The following is a 21,402-nucleotide window of genomic DNA, read 5'->3' on the forward strand; positions in this document are numbered from 1 at the left end:
GGGCGCCGACTTCATGCACGCCACACCTTGGAGCACACTTCGGAGTGCTCCTTGGTGCGCACCATGGTGCCCACCAGGGCGCGCAACCTAGCCAAGGTATGCACACCGAGGTGCCCACCACGGCGAAGGTGCACACGAGGTGCGCACCGGGGCAAACCGGGCTCTGACTTCGTGCATGTCATGGTGCCCACCAAGACACGCAACCTAGCCAAGGTGCCCATTGCAGCGAAGGTGCACGCGAGGTGCGCACCCGGAGCAAACTAGGCTCTGATTTCGTGCACGTCGCACCTTGGAGCACACTTCGGAGCGCTCTTTGGTGCGCACCATGGTGCCCACCAGGGTGCGCAACCCAGCCAAGGTGTGCACACCAAGGTGCCCACCCCGACGAAGGTGCACGCGAGGTGGGCACCCAGGGCAAACCGGGCTCCGACTTTGTGCACGCCGCACTTTGGAGCACACATCGGGGCGCTCCTAGGTTCGCACCAACGTTGTGCACTGTTGTGGGCACCTCGGAGCACACCAAGGTGGGCAGCGAGGTGCGCACCTTTGATGCGCTGCCTTCACTAATTTCCATAAAAGGCAAAAAAAAATGGGATTTTAAAATTTTCGTTTTGAAAGATAGTGAAAAAAAGGGAAATCGGGTGCCATCTTGAGCTCGCCTTGGTGCGCAGCCCAGGCAAGGTGTGCACACCAAGGTGCCCACCCTGGCGAAGGTGCGCGTCAAGCAATTAATCCAACTTCCGACTTCGCGCGTGCTAGGGTGGGGGCGCACCCAACAATCGGGCTTGGGAAGAGCCAATGCGAGAAACCCCACCAAACACTCCGATAGAAAAAAAGGGGGCGCTCCAATAACCCCGCTTCAGAGCGCACCCGGGGCAAACCCAGCCAAGGTGTGCACCAAGGTGCTTGCCCTGGTGAAGGTGCATGTGAGGTGTGCACCGGGGGCAAACTGGGGTTCGACTTCGTGCACGCCGCACCTTGGAGCACACTTCGAAGCATTCCCGAGTTCGCACCAGCATTGCGCACCATGGTGGGCACCTCGAAGCACACCAAGGTGGGCAGCGAGGTGTGCACCTTTGATGTGCTGCCTTCACTAATTTCTGGAAAAGGTCAAAAAAAAAATGAGAATTTAAAATTTTCGTTTTGAAAGATAGTGAAAAAAATGGAACGTGGGTGCCATCTTGAGCCCGCCCTGGTGCGCAGCCCAAGCAAAGTGTGCGCACTTGGGGCAAACAGGGCAATTAACCCAACTTCCAACTTCGTGCACGCCAGGGTGGGTGCGCACCCAACAATCGGGCCTGGGAAGCCCCAATGCGAGAAACCCCATGAAATGCTCGGACAAAAACAGAGGGGGCACTCCAATAACCGTGCTTCGGAGCGCACTAGGTGCACACTCGGGGCAAACCGAGCGCCTTGGTGCACCGGGGCAAGATCGAGTGTGCACCCGAGGCGCCCCGAACATGCACCAGGGTGCACTCGGCCCACATGTGAGCGCAGGTCGTTGCCCCCGAGGTGGTGTGTGGGCACCGCGTTGCAGACGGGACACTGCGCACACTTGGGCGGGTCGGGTGCGCACCCAGGCCGAGTCGGGTGCGTACCCATCCAGGTGCACGCACGTAGGCCAGGCCGGGTGCACACCCGATGCGCTGGTGAGGTGTGTGCACTCGGGCAGGGTTCACACTTGGCGAACGGGGCGCGCTTGGTGAGGGAGGGTGTGTACCTCAGCGGGGGTGGGTGGCTGGGGTGGATTTGCACGCGGGTCGCGGTTTGCTAAGTACACACTGTGACAAGCTCATAACGACTGCGATCACAACAACGTTAGTGCACCAAATCTCTTCAGAACTTTGCAATTAAGCGCGCTTGGACCGGAGTAGTACTAGGATGGGTGACCTCTTGGAATGTTTATGTCTGTTTTGAATGTTAATCAAAATATGAATGTAACTTTTCAAAGATTGAATAATTACAACAACACAAGATCAACCCAAGCAACCCATCCAAGCTCGTTATCAGTCCATTTAAATACTCTGTCTCCCAATGTGAAAATAACCATTGGATCACCTAACTATTTAGTACTTGGTATTGGTAAAGGTGCTAATTCAATACTATGTATGGTTGTTACAGCAGTACAAGATGTAGAGAGGTTCACTGTTGTTTGGTTTGGTGATTTATGTTCGTAGTGGTCAATTATCATTTTGAGGTTTCTCTTTAATTTGTTGCTTTCTTGCAACATGCTTTCAATGACATTGTTGATGTCCTCTGTTTCTTTCAATCTTCTGTCCATTGTTGAAATTTGATTGTGTTAGTGTGGTTGTTTTCTGTTGGAATGACAGAATAGAAATGCATTACTAAAAAAAGTGAACATACAAGAATAATACAACAAATCTTTAAGTAGATCACATTTGTTTTTGTGAATCATAATGAATTTAGCATTAACTGATTATAAAAACTTGTAATAATTAGGCCAATACTTTAAGTTTTGTAAATTGACTAATGAGTCAACTTACAAAGCTTTCACTTTGCAAGACAAGTGCTTAGTTGCATTTATTTTAGAGTGAGATGTGTTGCAGAAGTCAAGATCAAATTGTAGCTAGTAGTTCGTTTAACGTACTAATTAAGAGAAGTAACTTAAGATCTAGTCTGGTTTCAAGAACGATCTATCCTGTGTAAGATGTTATCTAAGTTGACTTAGGTTTGATAAAATGTTCGTTTGAACTAGCTTAAAGATGATCGACAAAATCGTGCAACGCAACGACAGAGGTACACTATCAAGGTTGTTTATGCTCAAGAGGATGATAACCAGTTTTAGGCTTACTGTAGAGTGATCTAGGAAACTTTGACTATTTTGACTGACAGGATCAAGAATTCATATGACAGAGGATTGGACAGAGATGAGATTCTGACAGACAGAGTTTCAATGACTGATGACTACTAGTTTTTGATAAGGATTGATGTTTCAATGACTAACAAAGACCAGTTTGGACACAGACAGAGTTTATCACTGACTTTGTTTGTTGTTTTCTCCAGTTTTGGTATTCCAGTTTTAGTTTTAGGGATGAAAACATAGAAAACACACAAGATATATAATAATTCAATCACAGCACGCTAACCCTATGGAAGTTGGCTTAGAGAAGAAAACCTTTACTTGCTGACTTAGGTACACACCCAATAGCTAATCAGAATACGGCCGCTAAGTCTCACGCAATGGATTCTCAACGCAGTATTAGCCGACTCCAAATGCTAATGGGGGCACGATATGGCAAGTGTCTTGGGAGAGTTACTATCTCTCTTGCACAAAGATTATCAACCTTTCGGAGGTGAATTAGGTAGTTTCTATCTTATGGTTCTTAGTCAGGAATTCCGTTTGAAATTACCCCTTGAAGTCACGCAAGCATGATTGAGGCCTATAGCCCAACAAGGTACCGAAACAAGATGTAGTCACGTAAACGCGATTGAGACCGCAAGGCCCTACAAAATGCTCGATATGAGAGATCTCAAAGAGAAAACTCAAATAATCCCATCCTCTGAGACTTTAATCACTAGAGGCTTATTTATTATAGTGAGTTGGAATGCTCAGGTCTAGCTGTACTCACTTGGGTTGTTCTCACAGGGTGATTACTTTTTCCCACTGTGATAGGCCCTCTAAAGGTACACAAATCTCAAAACTTAGAAAAAAACTTCAAGGGTCTAGATTTCTGATTGTCTATAAAAGATAAGAGCATACTCTCCTACCTCTTAGATTTTTTTGAAAACACGAAAGACGGATTTGTTCTTTAACCAGATAGAAATTTAAGTGCCTAAGAAAATACTAAATGAATACACAATGTTTAGTCGATTCTCCTTAGGCAACCTGCAAAACCAATATGTTAGTAGTCATTTTCTTCTTGATTCTTTGGCATGCGTATGTTTGATTGATAGATTCTTTGACAAGCATCCTGAAAAAATTAAAATCTCAAAATTAGTTTCCAAAATAACATAAAAAAAATCATCAAAATAAAATTCTATCATGTAAACTTTAAACTAATCTAACAAGAATTTCCATTTTATGACTATCCTAGTTATGACAATTTTTGATAGTACTGCACTCTGTCGCTTATAAATTTTGAACCAGAAATAATTTGGAAAATCTCTTCAGTAGAAATATGGAAAGCTTGGGTTTACAAAACATATTAAAATTTTGGTAAGATCCAACGGTTCAATAAAAAGTTATACCCTCCGAACCGAGACCATTTTTGACTGTCACAGAAGAATAGGTAAAATGACAGTTCTGCACTCTGTCAATCATAACTTTCAAACAAAAAATATTTTGTCAAATCTGTTAGGTGAACCTGTAGAAAACTTCATTTCCAAAAACATATCAAAACTTTATTGAGATCCAACGGTTCAATAAAAAATTATACTCTTCCAACCGAGACCATTTTTGACTGTCATAGAAGAAGGAGTAAAATGATAGTCCTGCACTCTGTCAATAATAACTTTCAAATCCAAAATATTTTGGAAAATCCCTTCGGTGATCCTGTAGAAAACTTTATTTTACAAAACATATCACAACTTAGTTAAGATCCAATGGTTCAATAAAAATTTATACTCTCCAAACTGAGACCATTGTTTACTGTCATAGAAGAACAATAAAAAAGAAAGATTTTTATTTGCAAATTTAACACATGTTTATTAGTTATAAAAATCAAATATTAAATTTGTTCAAGAAACATTGTAAATCTTGTAGTTGTGGGTTTGAGCCCCATGGTGGGTGCCAGAAATGTGTGTGTGAAAAGTGGTATGAGAATCTGTATCTGCAAGACACAACACTTCAATTAAGTCATTACATGCATGGTTAATCAGATATAATCAATGAATAAATAAACCATAACAAATCGACCCATTGCCTTCTAAAAGATGTGAGTATAAGATTGCTCTCAGATTATTAGCAATACCAGTGACTAGACAACATCAAGACGAAGGATTTTATCTATATGAACATGATGAATGCTAGATGGATGCAATATTAATCTAACAATATTTTTGCAATATTAAACTAAATGATTTAATTAATATGAAATAATTAATATGCAATATATCAATGAAATCCTAGAGCAAAAACAGTATAATAACAATATATTCTCCAGCCTCTCTTTGAATGAGAGATGAGCCTGAATTTATAGAAAATTTAGAAAGAAACCAACGGTTGAGATCAAATGATGATGAGCAGTCAAGATTTTCCAAGAGGAAGCACAATCCAGGTGAATTGATGTGATTGGATGCTTTTCTCAGTTTTAAAGGAAATTGAACTAAAATTAAGATTAAATCAAGAAAAAACTAATTTAAAGGAAATTGAACTAAAATTAAGATTAAAATCAGGAAAAAATTGATTTATTCTCTATTTCATTCAATTTTAATATTTAATTGTTTTAATTGCTTTCTTTGAGATTATCTATCAATTTTTAATTTGTTTTTTTCAAGATTATCTCCAATTGATTTCTTTTCTCAAATTTTAATTTTTTTTTTGTCAATTAATTCCTTTTTTGATTTATTTCCATTTTTGAAGATTTGTGCTCAATTGATTTATTTAATTTAAATTACTTCCTCTTTCTTGATTTGTTTCATTTTTTGAAGATTTATGGCAATTTGATTTATTTAATTAAATGAATTCCTCTTTCTTGATGTGTTTCCTTTTTTGAAGATTTATGGCAAATTGCTTTATTTAATTAAATATGCTAGGATATTTAATTAAAATAAATAAGATAATTGTTTAAAATGATTTACTTGGAATGATTAATTAATTAAATAAATATTTAATTAATATTGAGTGATTGATTTACCATGTGACATTTGATGATTTTAGGAATTAATTGTGTGCTCAAGATTTATTTAATTGCCTTTGGTTAGGACCTTGGTGACGTTGTCGAGATTAGGGGCCTATGGTTTAGATGACCATTTTTAGGGTATTACAACTATGTTATGTAATAAGGTGGTCACAAAATTAGAATTCTAGACATCAATTGCAATATGTTAATGTTCTAAATATGGAACATTTGTTAGTGGTTATTTAAATTGGAGATTAAAAGCCTTCATGTGCACAAAGTCAGTTATCTAATTTGTGTGACTCTGACCAAATATTTTGTGAAGCAATGTTGTGTTTAATGTTTTTGGGTTTCTTTATGAGCTTCATGCCATAAATGGTGTGAATTTGCAAGGTAAGCTTTGGTTTTATTTAAATTGTTTTTTGTTTTGTACTTTTTACTGGGCAAAAGCCGCCGAAAAAGTGCAAGACATTCCGACGGCTGCTGGAATGTCTTGCCACCGATGTTCTACCTCCGGTGCATGCGTGTTCATTGCCTGGCCTGCACGGTGACGTGTGCCTCGCTTGCGGTCGTCCCCATGCATGCGATCTATTTTTGAAGCGACATTGTCTTTAATGATTTCGTCCCCGAGACTATGCATGAATGTCGGCATTCTTTATGGCTGCTTGCAACCCTAAAATCTAATTTGTTTTGTTGTTGTCGGTAATATTTTGCTCTGCAATTCTCGCTTTGCAAATTTTCACATAAGGTTGTTAGGTTTTGTTCGGGTTGTGACTGTTTTATTGGGCTTCTTTGTGAGTTTGACATCGTGAATGGTTTGAATTTGCAAGGTAAGCTTTTGTTTTATTTAAATGTGTTTTGGTTTTTTAATGCATTTTGTTTATAGTCTTCTTATTTTCTCCTTCCATGTGCTTGTAGGGTTGTTGCTTTGTTTTTGTTGTTTAACTGTTTGTGGGCGTGCCTACTTCCAGTTTGCAAGGCATTTTCGAGGCTACTTTGTGAGTTTCATGTCATGAATGGTTTGAATTTGCAAGGTAAATTCTGGTTATATTTAGATTCTTTTTCATTTTGTAATGCATTTTTTTATAGTCTGGTTTCAATTTGCAAGGTAAGCTTTCGTATTATTTAAATTTGCTTTTGTTTTGTAATACATTATTTTTATATTCTGCTTATTTTCTCCTTCCGTGTGCTTGCAGGGTTTTCACTTTGTTTAATTGTTTGTGCATGTGAGTACTTCAAGTTTGCAAGGCATTTTCCAGGCTACTTGTTTAATTGTTTGTGGATGTGACTACTTTCACTCTGCAAGACAAATGTTTATTTTAAAGTTTCTTGCATTTATAATGCATTTTTTTATAGTGTGCTTATATTTTTGCGTGCTGCACTTATAGGGTTCTTACTTTGTTATGGGCGCTTGAAACTATAAAATGTAATTTGTTGTTGTTGTTGTTGTTGTTGTAAGTATTTTGCTTTGTAAATTTTCTTGTAACATTCTATTTAGTTTTTGAGTTAGGTTTTCTTTTGACTGTGAGTGTTTACTTGATGATGTTTCTAAGGTTCTCACTGCAACGTAACTATTTTGTTGTTGTTGTAAGTAATTTACTTTGCAAGGTAACTATTTACTAACATTTGTGTTGCATTGGTGTTAATTTACAATGGTATATATGTGATTACTATTGTGTGCATATGAAGGCTTTTATTCAATAAGATAAATTGATATATATATGTACATCACGTGTGTATATATGGACATGTATATATATAACTACATTTGTATATACATACATACATGTATATATACAGTTTTATATAGAAGTGTTGGCACTGTAAAAATTCCTTTATGCTTGCAGGCTTCCTACTTTGTTTATGTTATTTAACTATTTGTGGACGTGACTACTTTTAGACTATAATGCAGAGTACCTTATGTATATATACATACGCACATGTCTATATGTACATACATGCATATATATATGCATAGATGTGTGTATTTATATACATGTATACATGCCTATACATACATGTATATATATATGTACATATGTGTATGTACATATACATATATCAGCACTACAAAGCATTCTAAGAAAAACAATTATATATATACTTTGTTTATGTTATTTAACTATTTGTGGACTTCAAACTACAACGCAGACTTGTATCAACAAATCCTACATACTTTAGAATGAAGTTATTAAAACAGAGATTTAATAAAACCCTATATAAATATATATACACATATGTATATATGTACATATTGGTATGTACATATACATATATCAGCACTACAAAGCATTCTAAGAAAAACAATTATAGATATACTTTGTTAATGTTATTTAACTATTTGTGGACGTGACTACTTTCAGACTACAACGCAGACTTGTATCAATAAATCCTACACACTTTAGAACATAGTTATTAAAACAAAGATTTAATAAAACCTTATATACATATACATACACACATGTGTATATATACATACATGCATATATATATGCGTACATGTGTGTATTTATATACATACATACATACATACATACATACATACATATATATATACATATGTGTATGTACATATACATATATCAGCACTACAATGCATTATAAGAAAAATAATTATATATATGTACATCATATGTATATATACATACATGCATATATATACATATATATATATATTGGTACTCTAACAATTTGTCAATCTTTGCAGGGTCCTTACTTTGTTTATGTTGTTTAACTATTTGTGGACATGACTACTTTCAGAGTGCAATGCACATTTCTATATATAAATGCTACAGAGTTCAGAATGGCCTTATTAAAAGACTTATATTCATACAGGTGTACACATAAAGAACATCGACATTCATGCACAGCCTCGAGGATTAAATCATTAAAGACAACGTCACTTCAGAAATAGTGCATACGCATGGAGATGACCACAAGCAAGGCACACATCACCACGCGGTTCAGGCAAAGAACACGCACGCACTGGAGGGAGAACGTGGTCGTCAGAATGCCTTGCACTTTTCTGGTGGCTTTCTCCCACTAAAAGCCTATCGGCTTAATAAATGGTACAAACTTCCATATGGAGTTATATATGCATAATATATGTGTGCATGTGTGTATATATAGATGTATACATGCCTATATATATATATATACATGTCTATATGTACATATACATATATCAGCACTGCATATATACTCAGGCTAAGAAAAAATTATAAGCAAAGTTCTCTACAACAAGATCATTTACCTTGCAAAGTGCTCTACATACATAAGGGGCAAAAGGGAAATTAGATCCCCTCAAGGATATTATACATACGTACATCTATATATATATGTACATATATATATATATATATATATATATATATATATATATATGCGTACATGTGTGTATCTATATAAATGTATACATACCTATACATGTTAGGTCCCAGAGACAACTGAGAGGGGGGGGGGGGTGGTGAATCAGTTGTCTAATAATATTAAACCAAAAACAACTTAATCAAATTACTGCTTAATACTGGTGAAATAGTCTATTATACCGGTAGATAGATTTAACAGTTGAATGTAATACCAGTAAAGATTAATGCATGAAACTAAAAGACAAAGTCATCCACAACACATAACACCAATCTTTGTATGTGGAAACCCTATAAGGGGAAAGACCACGGTGGGAAACCTTATCCACAATCAGATGATACTACTGCAGATAGTAAGTGTACATAAATGGGGTCTGCACATGCAGAAAGGCCAAGCACCTAGAGCTCACTGCTCAATCACAAATGGGAGTCGCACTGACTACAGTTGGATGGTTAAATCCAATAAGAATGTACTACACAAAATAGCATCTTCATATGTTGGATTCAGTACCGGTGTAGTTCTGATATGTTTTCACAAAAACTTAGCTTCACCTTCAAATGATGTCTGTGTGTATAGCTTTGCTTGATCTCGCAAATATCTTTGTACAAAACCTTTTTCACCTTTCTCCATCGATCTTACAATTAAGACCTTACATTTATACCATAACCTAAGACCAATTTTAGTAGGTCGGCTCTACAAGATATTACAATAAAATCATTTTACAAATAATGCAACATGTCAGCTTAATGCATTTACAACAATAATTAATCATCTCCATAGCGTGCCATGCTGATCTGGAAAAGATAATCCTGCCGGTGTAACCCTGGACCTATTTGCCGGTAACAACAAATATGCAAATACGAATATGCCAATAAACAATTCTCCAAGATAAGATGTCCAAACAATGTCTTCGACATTACCAAGTATTTTCCATGTCATTCCAAGTGCCGGTGATCATTATTTCCCACCGGTGTACCATATACCGGTGACTGTGCAAAAGTCACTTGCTTGCCAGTGAATGTTGCTGGATCTCCAAAGTGCTAGAGTTTTAGTAGGTGTTGACATCAATTACTAAAATACCAACAATCTCCCCCTTTGGCATTGATGGCAACACAAGATGGAAAAACCATCAAAATGCCAAAACACAAATACCAAATACAAAAATCAACAATCTCCCCAAAGTAACAATCTCTCGCCCTGAGAGTAACATGTGTTTCCTTATGTTTTTCTACACCAATCTCTTCCCAAGAGATAATGTGTTTTTCCATAGATATCTCTCCCCCTTTGACATCAAATGCCAAAGTTACAACAAAATCAGGTCCATATACAATTTACCAACCAATTACAATATTCTAACTACTCCCCCTGAGAAGTAGCTTCCTCATCAAACCCGGAGTAAGAATATATCTCTGTTAATTCTGCTGGTTGATGACAGACAACAACTCTCTAAGTGTCTACCGGTGAGGGTATGACCCCAAGCTGTTCTCTAAGATATTCAAAGTTCTCCTTAGGCAAAGGTTTAGTGAAAATATCTGCAATATGCTTTTTAGTATTCACATAAACCAGTTTTATCTCTTTTGCTTCAACTTTATCCCTTAGAAAATTCAGTTTGATTGAAACATGTTTTGTTTTAGAATGTAGTACCGGATTCTTAGATATATCAATTGTTGCTGTATTATCACAATAGATAGTTATAGGTTCCTTGCATTTTACCTTTAAATCTTTCAACATTTGTTTAAGCCATAGTACATATGTACACTTAGTTACTGCTGCAACATATTCTGATTTTGCTGTTGATAAAGATGTACAACTCTATTTCTTACTCAACTAAGAAACTAGTTTGCTTCCAAGAAAAAATGCTCCGTCGGTGGTGCTTTTTCTATCATTAATATCTCCTACCGAATTTGCATCTGTGTATGTGCATAGGTCAAAGTTTTCATCTCTAGGATACCATAATCTAAGATTTGTAGTGCCTTGTAAATACCGGAAAATCCTTTTTATAGTTGATTCATGATTTTCTCTAGGATTACTCTGAAATCTTAAAATAATTCATACTACATTCATGATATCAGGTCTTGTTTGTGTTAAATATAGTAAACCTCCTATCATAGATTTGTACCTTGTTGGATTAATAGGTGTAGATTCATCCCTTAAAGATAGTTTGTCATTTGTAGTCATAGGTGTGCTTACCAGTTTAGAGTTCTCCATCCCAAATTTCTTAAGTAACTTTTTTAAGTATTTTGATTCAATCAAGAATATACCTTTGTCAGTTTGTGAAATCTGCAATCCTAAAAAGAATCTTATTTCACCAATCATAGACATTTCAAATTCTTGCTACATTTAAATAGAAAAGTCTTTACACAATCCATCTTCTCCTCTAAATACTATATCATCAACAAAAACTTCTATAGCCAAGATGTCATCATTAGTCACTTTATAGTATAGATTACTGTCAGCATTACCTTTAGAAAACCCAATTTTTAAAAGATACTTATCCAATCTTGCATACCAAGCTCTTGGAGGTTGCTTCAATCCATACAAAGCTTTCCTTAACCTACAAACCATATCTTTGTTATTTGTTAAAGAAAATCCATTAGGTTGTTCAATGTAAACTTCCTTCTCAAAATCTCCATTCAAAAATGCACATTTAATATCCATTTGATATACTTTGTAGTTCTTGTGTGCTGCAAAGGTCAGAAATAATCTAACTGCCTCAATTCTAGCTATTGGTGCAAAGGTTTCATTATAGTCAACTCCTTCCTTTTGAGAATATCCTTTACACACTAGTCTTTCTTTATTTTGGATAACCTTACCATCTAAATTAATTTTGTTTCTGAATACCCATTTTGTTCCAATTACATTTTTATCTTTAGGCCAGGGAACTAATGTCCAAGTGTTATTGTTCTCAATTTGTTCTAATTCCTCTTCCATAGCTTTAGTCCAATATTTATCTTCACATGCCTCATTAATTGATGATGGTTCAATTTGAGAAATAAGACATACCTCTTCATTTGATAATCTTCCTCTTGTCATAACTCCTTTGTATTTGTATCCAATTATCTGATCTTCATAATGATTCAATCTTACATACTGGGGTGTCTTTTTTTGCTGTTGTTCTTCAGTCATAGTGGAATTTTCAGATGATACCGGTGTAACTGGGTCTTCACTCTATACCGGTGGATTCAGTGTAGGTTCATTTATAATTTTTGTTGCCAGTTCAGAATCTATATACCTTGAAGTTCCTCTGAATTGCTCATCAATCTTTACATTTGCACTCTCAACAATTTTCTGCAATCTCTTGTTAAAATATCTATATGCTTTACTCTTAGATGAATAACCATGAAATATTCCTTCATCACTTCTAGGATCAAATTTTCCAATATACTCATCTCTTCTAATGTAACATTTACTTCCAAATATTCTGAAATATTTAAGTGTAGGAGTAATACCAAACCATAGTTCATAAGGGGTCTTACCGGTTTCACCTTTGATGTGAACTTTGTTGAATGTATAGACCATTGTACTTATTGCCTCTCTCCAATATACATGTGGCAAATTTGCTTTTGATAACATACTTCTGGCTGCATCCAAGATAGTTATGTTTTTCCTTTCAACAACTCCATTCTGTTGTGGTGTTTGAGGTGCTGATAGTTGTCTTCTAATTCCATTCAATTCACAAAATGCATTAAACTCCTTAGATGTAAATTCTCCTCCTTGATCTGATCTTAAACATTTGATTTTCTTACCGGTTTCATCTTCAACCATTGCTTTGAATAATTTAAACTTTCCAAGTGCTTCTAATTTTTCTTTGAGAAAAGTGACCCAACACATTCTGGAATAATCATCAATGATTAACATGAAATATCTATCACCTTGTAAGCTTATAGTTCTAGCTAGACCACATAAATCAGTATGAATTAAATCAAGAGCATTATTTGATTTTTCTGGAATACTTTTGAAACTAGCTCTAACCTATTTTCCAAATTGACATTCCTTACATATTGTATTGTGAGGTTTGACAATTTTAGGTAAATCTCTAACTGCCTTAGTAGTATTGATTTTTACCATGCAATCAAAGTTTACATGACAGAGTCTCTTATGCCATAGCTAACTTTCATCAATATGTGCAATCAAGCATGTATTTTCACTGTTATTCAAATGAAGGATATTACCTCTAGTTTGATTACCAGTTGCAATTTCTAAACCAGTTCTATTCATGATTTTACATTTTCCATTTTTGAATTGTAACTGAAATCCTTTCTCAACTAACAAACCAACACTCAAAAGATTATGCTTTAAACCTTTAACATAGTAGACATTATCAGTGTTATGCTTCCCATCAAGAGATATTGAACCCCTACCTTTGCTCTGATAAGCTTTGTCATCTCCAAATCTTACTAAGCTGCCATTATAATCTTGAAAGTTCAAGAATTTACCTTTATCTCCTATCATATGATGTGAGCATCCAGAATCAATGATCCATTCATCCTTCACTTCAATTTTAGCTGCCAAGGCCTACTCTACCGGTTGGACTGGAGGTGCCAGTTGATCTTCTGTTGTAGCAACAAAAACCCATCCATTGTCTGTCGGATCTTCATCAGAATCATTAGTCACTCCTTCATCAGCTACATAACAAGATTTGTCCTTATTCTTCTTGAATCTGTATCTCTGATATTCAGGATTAGGCTTGTATGTTCTTCTAGCTTCTTCTCTTAATCTAGCATGTCTATCAGGGCATCTTGGAGCCATATGACCAATCTTATTACAGTTAAAACATTTAAAGGGTGCTTTACCTTCACACTTACTTCCAACTGGACCTTTAGGCATTTTTCTTGCAAATAGTGCTTCAAGCTCTTCAAGTTCTCTTGCATAAAAGGCAATCCAATCAGATTTGTCAAATGATGATGTAGATGATGTTGATGCTTTAAAGGCTAAATCTATCTTTATAGTAGCAACATGACCAAATTCCTCAATTTCAAAGGCTGAAAGTTTTCCAATCAATGTATCCCTAGTTACTGATGTATTAGGCATTGTTCTTAACTCATTTATAGCAGTGACCTTCATTTTATACGCCAGTGGCAATCCTCTTAAAACTTTTGAAACAATTTCATCTTCACTTAAGGTTCCTCCACAACATTTAATACCCAAAACAATTTCATTAACTCTTTCCATAAAAGAAGAAATCCTTTCATCTTCTTCCATTTTTAGATTTTCATACCTGACCCGGAAGCTTTCAAGTTTTGCAATTTTGACTGTGGAATCTCCTTCATTCAGTGTTTCCAAATGATCCCAAATAGCTTTAGCAGTTGATCTATCTGATAATCCCATGATTTGCTGATCTGTTAATGCGCTCAAAAGTGCTTCTCTTGCATTGCAATCATTTTCCTCATCTTTAGTCAAGTTAGGTGGATTAGGCTGACTGGAAATAGCAGTAGTATAACCATTCTTTGTAACTTCCCAGATGTCCTTTCCAATGCAATTCAGATGTGTCTCCATTCTGATCTTCCATATGCCATAGTTGGTTCCATCAAGTTTAGGATTGTCCTTCCTGAAATAGTTAGTATATATTGGATCTCCTCAAGTTGTTAAACTTTTGTAAAAGAGGAACAAGCTCTAATACCAATTGTTAGGTCCCAGAGACAACTGAGAGGAGGGGGGGGGGGGGGTGAATCAGTTGTCTAATAATATTAAACCAAAAAAAAATTAATCAAATTACTGATTAATACCAGTGAAACAGTTTGTTATACCGGTAGACAGATTTAATAGTTGAATGTAATACCAGTAAAGATTAATGCATGAAACTAAAAGACAAAGTCATCCACAACACATAACACCAATCTTTGTATGTGGAAACCCTGTAAGGGGAAAAACCACATTGGGAAACCTTACCCACAATCAGATGATACTACTGCAAAAGTAAGTGTACATAAATGGGGCTTGCACATGCAGAAAGGCCAAGCACCTAGAGCTCACTGCTCAATCACAAATGGGAGTCACACTGACTACAATTGGATGGTTAAATCCAATAAGAATGTACTGCACAAAATAGCATCTTCATATGCTGGATTTAGTACTGGTGTAGTTCTAATATGTTTTCACAAAAACCTAGCTTCACCTTCAAATGATGTCTGTGTGTATAGCTCTGCTTGATCTCGCATATATCTTCTCACAAAACCTTTTTCACCTTTCTCCATTGATCTTACAATTAAGACCTTACATTTATACCATAACCTAAGACTAATTTTAGTAGGTCGACTCTACAAGATATTACAATAAAATCATTTTACATATAATACAATATCTGATGCAATAAAATATCTGATGCAATAACCAATTCAACATGTCAGTTTAATGCATTTACAACAATAATTAATCATCTCCATAACGTGCCATGTGGATCTGGAAAAGATAATCCTGCCAGTGTAACCCTAGACCTATTTTCCGGTAACAGCAAATATGCAAATATGAATATGCCAATAAACAATTCTCCAAGATAAGATGTCCAAACAATGTCTTCGACATTACCAAGTGTTTTCCAAGTCATTCCAAGTGCTGGTGATCATTATTTCCTGTCGGTGTACCATATACTAGTGACTGTGCAAAAGTCACTTGCTTGCCGGTGAATGTTGTTGGATCTTCAAAGTGCTAGAGTTTTAGTGGGTGTTGACATCAATGATGAAACCATACCAAAATACCAACAATACATACATGTATATACATATATGCACACATGTATATGTACATATAGTACCTATCAAAGTGAGGAGGTGTCATGTGTATATACATATACATACACACACACACACACACACACATATATATATATATATGCGTTCATGTGTGTATTTATATACATGAATACACACCTATGCATATATGTATGTAGTCAAGACAACAAACAGTTAAATAACATAAACAATGCAACAACCCTACAAGTACACCATGCAAAAAAAATAAGCACCCTATAAAATAATGCACTACGAATTTGAAAAACTTGAAATTCAACAGTGAACGTTCAGTGAAAATTTTCACAGCAAAATATTCTTGAGAACAGCAAAAGAAATTACATTTTAGGGTTGCAAGTGGCCATAAAGAACGTTGGCATTAGTGTAGATAATAAATATATCTGCAGAATCCAAAACCAAACTAAAATTCTTTTAAGCTAGACCAGAATTTAATCAGCAACAAAATGGTCCAAACCTAAATACCTGTCAAAGTGAACAGAGGCATTGTAGACTAAAAGTAATCACGTCCACAAATAGTTAAACAACATAACCAAAGTAACAACCCTGTAAGCACACCATGACCAGAAATAAGGATGCTATCAAATAATGCATTATAAATTTTAAAAACTTAAAAAATAAACTAAACAAGTACTTGGAAAAGTAAAACCATTCACGGTGAGAACCTCAGAAACAAGCCCAACAAAATAGTCCGTATTGGTGCACATCACCGAGGATGAAAAGATTAAAATAAAGTAAGAAACTTAAATCAATAAATATCTGCAAACTGCAAAACCCAACTAAAACCCTTTTAACCTACAACAAAATGCATAAAGTACCAACCTTGCAACTACAGGAAACCATAAAATAAGTAGACTATTAAAAAATGCACTACAAAACAAAAAAGAATCTAACTAAAACCAGAACTTACCTTGGAAATTCAAACCATTCAGTCAGAGCCACAACAAAACCTAACTTGACAACTATATCCAAAGTTATGTGAAAATGCCTTGTAGATTGGAAGTAGTCATGCCCACAAATAATTAAATAACATAAACAAAGTAACAACCCTGCAAGCACACAGAAGGAGAAAATAAGAAGACTATCAAAAAAATGCATTACAAAACAAAAAAAAAATTAAATAAAACCAAAGCTTACCTTAAAAATTCAAACCATTCACGACGTGAAGCTCACAAAGGGGCCTAATAAAACAGTCACAACTAGAACAAAACCTAACTCGACGACTATATGCAACCTTATGCGAAAATTTGCAGACCAAAATATTACCAACAACAACAAAACAAATTAGATTTTAGGGTTCCAAGCGGCCATAAAGAATCTAAATAAAATGAGAACTTACCTTGCAAATTCAAACCATTCATAGTGTGAAACTCACAAAGCAGTGTTGAAAATCCCTTGCAAACTGGAAGTAGTCACGCTCACAAACAGTTAAACAACATAAACAAAGTAACAACGTTGCAAGCACACGGAAGGAGAAAATAGGCAAAGTATAGATTTGATGCATTACAAAACAAAAAAAATATTTAAATAAAGCTCTTACATTGCAAATTCAAACCATTCATGTCATGAAGCTCACAAAGGAGCCCAATAAAATAGACACAACCAGAACAAAACCTAACCCCATGACTATATACAACCTCATGGGAAAATTTGTAGAGCGAAATATTGCCAACAACAATAAAACAAATTAGATTTTAGGGTTGCAAGCGACCGAACTTACCTTGCAAATTCAAACCATTCATGGTGTGAAACTCACAAAGCAGTCTCGAAAATGCCTTGCAAACTGGAAGTAGCCACGCCCACAAACAGTTAAACAACATAAACAAAGCAACAACCTTGCAAGCACACAGAAGGATCAAATAAGCAAAATATAAAAAAAATGCATTACAAAACAAAAACAAATTTAAATAAAATGAAAGTTTACCTTGCAAATTGAAACCAAACTATAGAAAAATGCATTACAAAATGAAAAAGATTCTAATTATAACCAGAATTTACCTCGCAAATTCAAACCATTCATGACATGAAACTCACAAAGTAGCCTCGAAAATGCCTTGCAAACTGGAAGTAGCCATGCCCACAAACAGTTAAACAACAAAAACAAAGCAACAACCTTACAAGCACACGGAAGGAGAAAATAAGCAGACTATAAACAAAATGCATTAGAAAACAAAAACACATTTAAATAAAATGAGACCTTACCTTGCAAATTCAAACCATTCACGACGTCAAACTCACAAAGAAGCCCAGTAAAACAGTCACAACAAGAACAAAACATAACAACCTTATGCAAAAATTTGCAGAGCAAAAATTGCAAAGCGAAATATTGCCGACAACAACAAAACAAATTAGATTTTAGGGTTGCAAGCATCCATAAAGAATGTCGACATTCGTGCATAGCCTCAGGGACGAAATCATTAAAGACAGCGTCGCTTCAGAAACAGAGCACACACACGGAGACGACCGCAAGCGAGGCACACGTCACCACATGGGTCGGGCAATGAACACGCACGCACGAGAGAGAGAACACCAACGGCGAAATGTCTTGCACTTTTCCGGCAGCTTTTGCCCACTAAAAGCCTATCGACTTAAATATTACACTGAAACAGGTCAATTAATATTTATTTATCTCCATTATTTTTTTTCTTCTTGGCTATATTTCAAATCACAAGGACAAATCTTCACAGTATTGAACAAGAACAAGACTGTGAACCACAAAAATATAGTTGAGAAATAAATAAAGAAAGAGAAAAAAAATAGGTAAGTCATTCGAATGGGCGGTCTTTATGAGCAAGTCAATTAACGTCGCAACTGACTGATGGAATGGAATGCAATGAAGGTAACAAATGCGTTAGTGAGAAAGGAGAGATGCACCAAACAATGCAGAATGCAAAGGTGAATTCCAGCAAGTAAACTAGGTTCATTTGTTTTTGGCTTAACTTCTATTATATGAGATAACATGCGAGATACTCTTTGACTTGTTGATTGGCCCGTTAATCCGCAATGTAGCAACGCTACAATCACATCAACATGGCAGTCGGCTTTGTGGTATTCACTATCCATTGCTACTAAAACAGTATGTACATGATGGCAACCGGTATAATTTTGTTAGAAAGAAGGTCTAATTTTTTAGATTTTTCTTCCCTATTTTATATATGTATATACTCATTTTATTTGTGTTATTTTCACATTTATCTATGTATCTATTTTGATATTGTTTTTTTCATTGAATAAAATAAGTTTTAATGGGCTCTAAAACTCATAACAAAATAACTCGAACAAGACACTCCCACTTGAGAAGAGTACATATGAAACTAATAGCTATCAAGTAGTGAAACAACCTATCACAAACATCATAAACAATAAAGGCCCTAATTAAAAGCCATGCAATATGGCCTTCTCAAAATAGGGATCAAGCAACCAACAAATAAAAGAGATTATACAATATGATCGCTGGAACAATGGGTTTTAATAAGGCTCCCATAAACTTCATTTGATGCAGAACTACATTCCCATCACCATCCTTAATTTTCATCTCAATAGGAGAACAAGGGCAACACTAGTCCCCTTGCAACCAAAGACCATAAAAAGGTCAGTAATAGCTCCCAACTTCTATCACAATGCAAATCTCCTCCTCAATAGGAGATGCCAACACCTCAATATGATAAGCAAGAAACAAAGCACATTGAAGAAAAAACCAACCCTGGCCTCTCATGCAAGAATATTCTCCTCTTGGACATAGAAAGAGACCGAGGGAAAAGAAACACAAGACCACATCTAAAATTAGACATCCTTAAAATACATGGCTCCATCTTCATTCACAAGAACAAACTTCTTCACAAAACCAAAATAATCCTCCAACCATAAATAACAAAAACCCTAAAAAACAACAATAAGAGACATAGAGGCCACCAAATTAGAATTGGGAGGATAAACAAATCCCTTGCCTCCCTAATAGCACCACTACTCCTTTCAAAAAAACAAGGGAAACAAAATCTCCCCTCCATAATAACCATGATGTGGGGAAATAGGGCTCACTAACTTACATGGGAAAACTAGGAAACTTGGGATTTTTTCACTTTAATCACTTTGAGAGGGAGAATGATCCACTTGGCTGAACAAGCTCTTAGGCACAAGGTGAATTTAGTGGCCCCTTGTCAGGATAGTTGAAAGATGACTCTGCAATTTAGGAAGAGGGATGCAAAATGAGATGACAAAGATGACCTTTCTACGTGCACAAGAAAATAGTTAACTAGTAGACCAATTTGACAAGATCCACTAGAGAAAACTATACCCAACTTGCAAGACAAATCGTAGGCAAAACTGGAGGGAGAAAGGCACCTAACTTGGCCTACTTTTAGGACTAAGGCACCATGCTTAGACAACTTCCGACAATTTCAGGTCCAATAAATAGGGAACTATAGATCTCCACCTACTTTCTCTGTGCCTATTTTTCTAGGTCTGCTACCTATTCCCGCACATAGATAAGAGGGAAAACATTGGTTAGAAAGGGGTTCACCTAAGAAAACCTTAATTTTGGAATCAACCTTGAAATTGAATTGAAATGTACTTGAAAGGAAATAGTGTTTCTATGTAGCAAAGGCTAGATTTGAGAATGAGAATGTCTTATACCTTGATAATGAAACTGCTTCTTTGAAGATGATCACAAATATTAATACAATAGCATGATTCTCAAAAAGACCTAAAAGGACACGACAAAAGGCATGCTTGCATGAAGGTTGTTAAAGGTTGCCACAATGAAGACTATGGTGGGATGAAATGCCTTTAATGCTTGAATTGCCTATAGTTCTCTTGTGTTCTATATTCATGAGAGCTACCCAAACAGACAAAAAATGAGGGAGGGTAGCTTGCTTATATACCTCTCCCAAGAATTTTGAGATGTACAACACAAAGAATTATGACATGGGAAAATATTTCCCACCTAACCATGCTAACCACTACGTGGTTTGATTTTGGGCCCAAAGACTCAGGAACAAGGTGCCCTGATTGGCCCTCTCTCTCGAGAGGGTCATTTAGGTTCCATGCTCCCTCCAATATGGCCTCAAATTGGTACTTGAGGTTCAAAATTGGAATGAAGAGATAGAATGACATGTGGAATTGAGAGGGGATGAACGAGATTGGGTGCAGGAGGCCATACATGCTAAAATAGGGCTTAATTGAGCAAGAAGTTGCATAGGGATGCAATTTATGATGCTATAATAACTATAGAAAGAAAAAAAAGGAATTGGGTATAGAAACATGAAGTAGTAAAAAATACATACCCGACAAAACAAACACCTCAAACTAGGAATAAAAATCCAGATCTAGCTGTTAGGCCCAATATGGAAAGCTAATTTACTGAGAGGGGAGGGGTGAATTAGTAATTCAAAACCTTTCTTCAGTAATAACCTTACTGTTATGCATAAATAGAATAGTGCAGTAACATAAAATAAAGTTAAAACAAACAGATAACAATCATACATGATTCATTCCAT

Source organism: Cryptomeria japonica, chromosome 1 (genome assembly GCF_030272615.1).
Source record: "Cryptomeria japonica chromosome 1, Sugi_1.0, whole genome shotgun sequence".
NCBI lineage: Eukaryota > Viridiplantae > Streptophyta > Pinopsida > Cupressales > Cupressaceae > Cryptomeria > Cryptomeria japonica.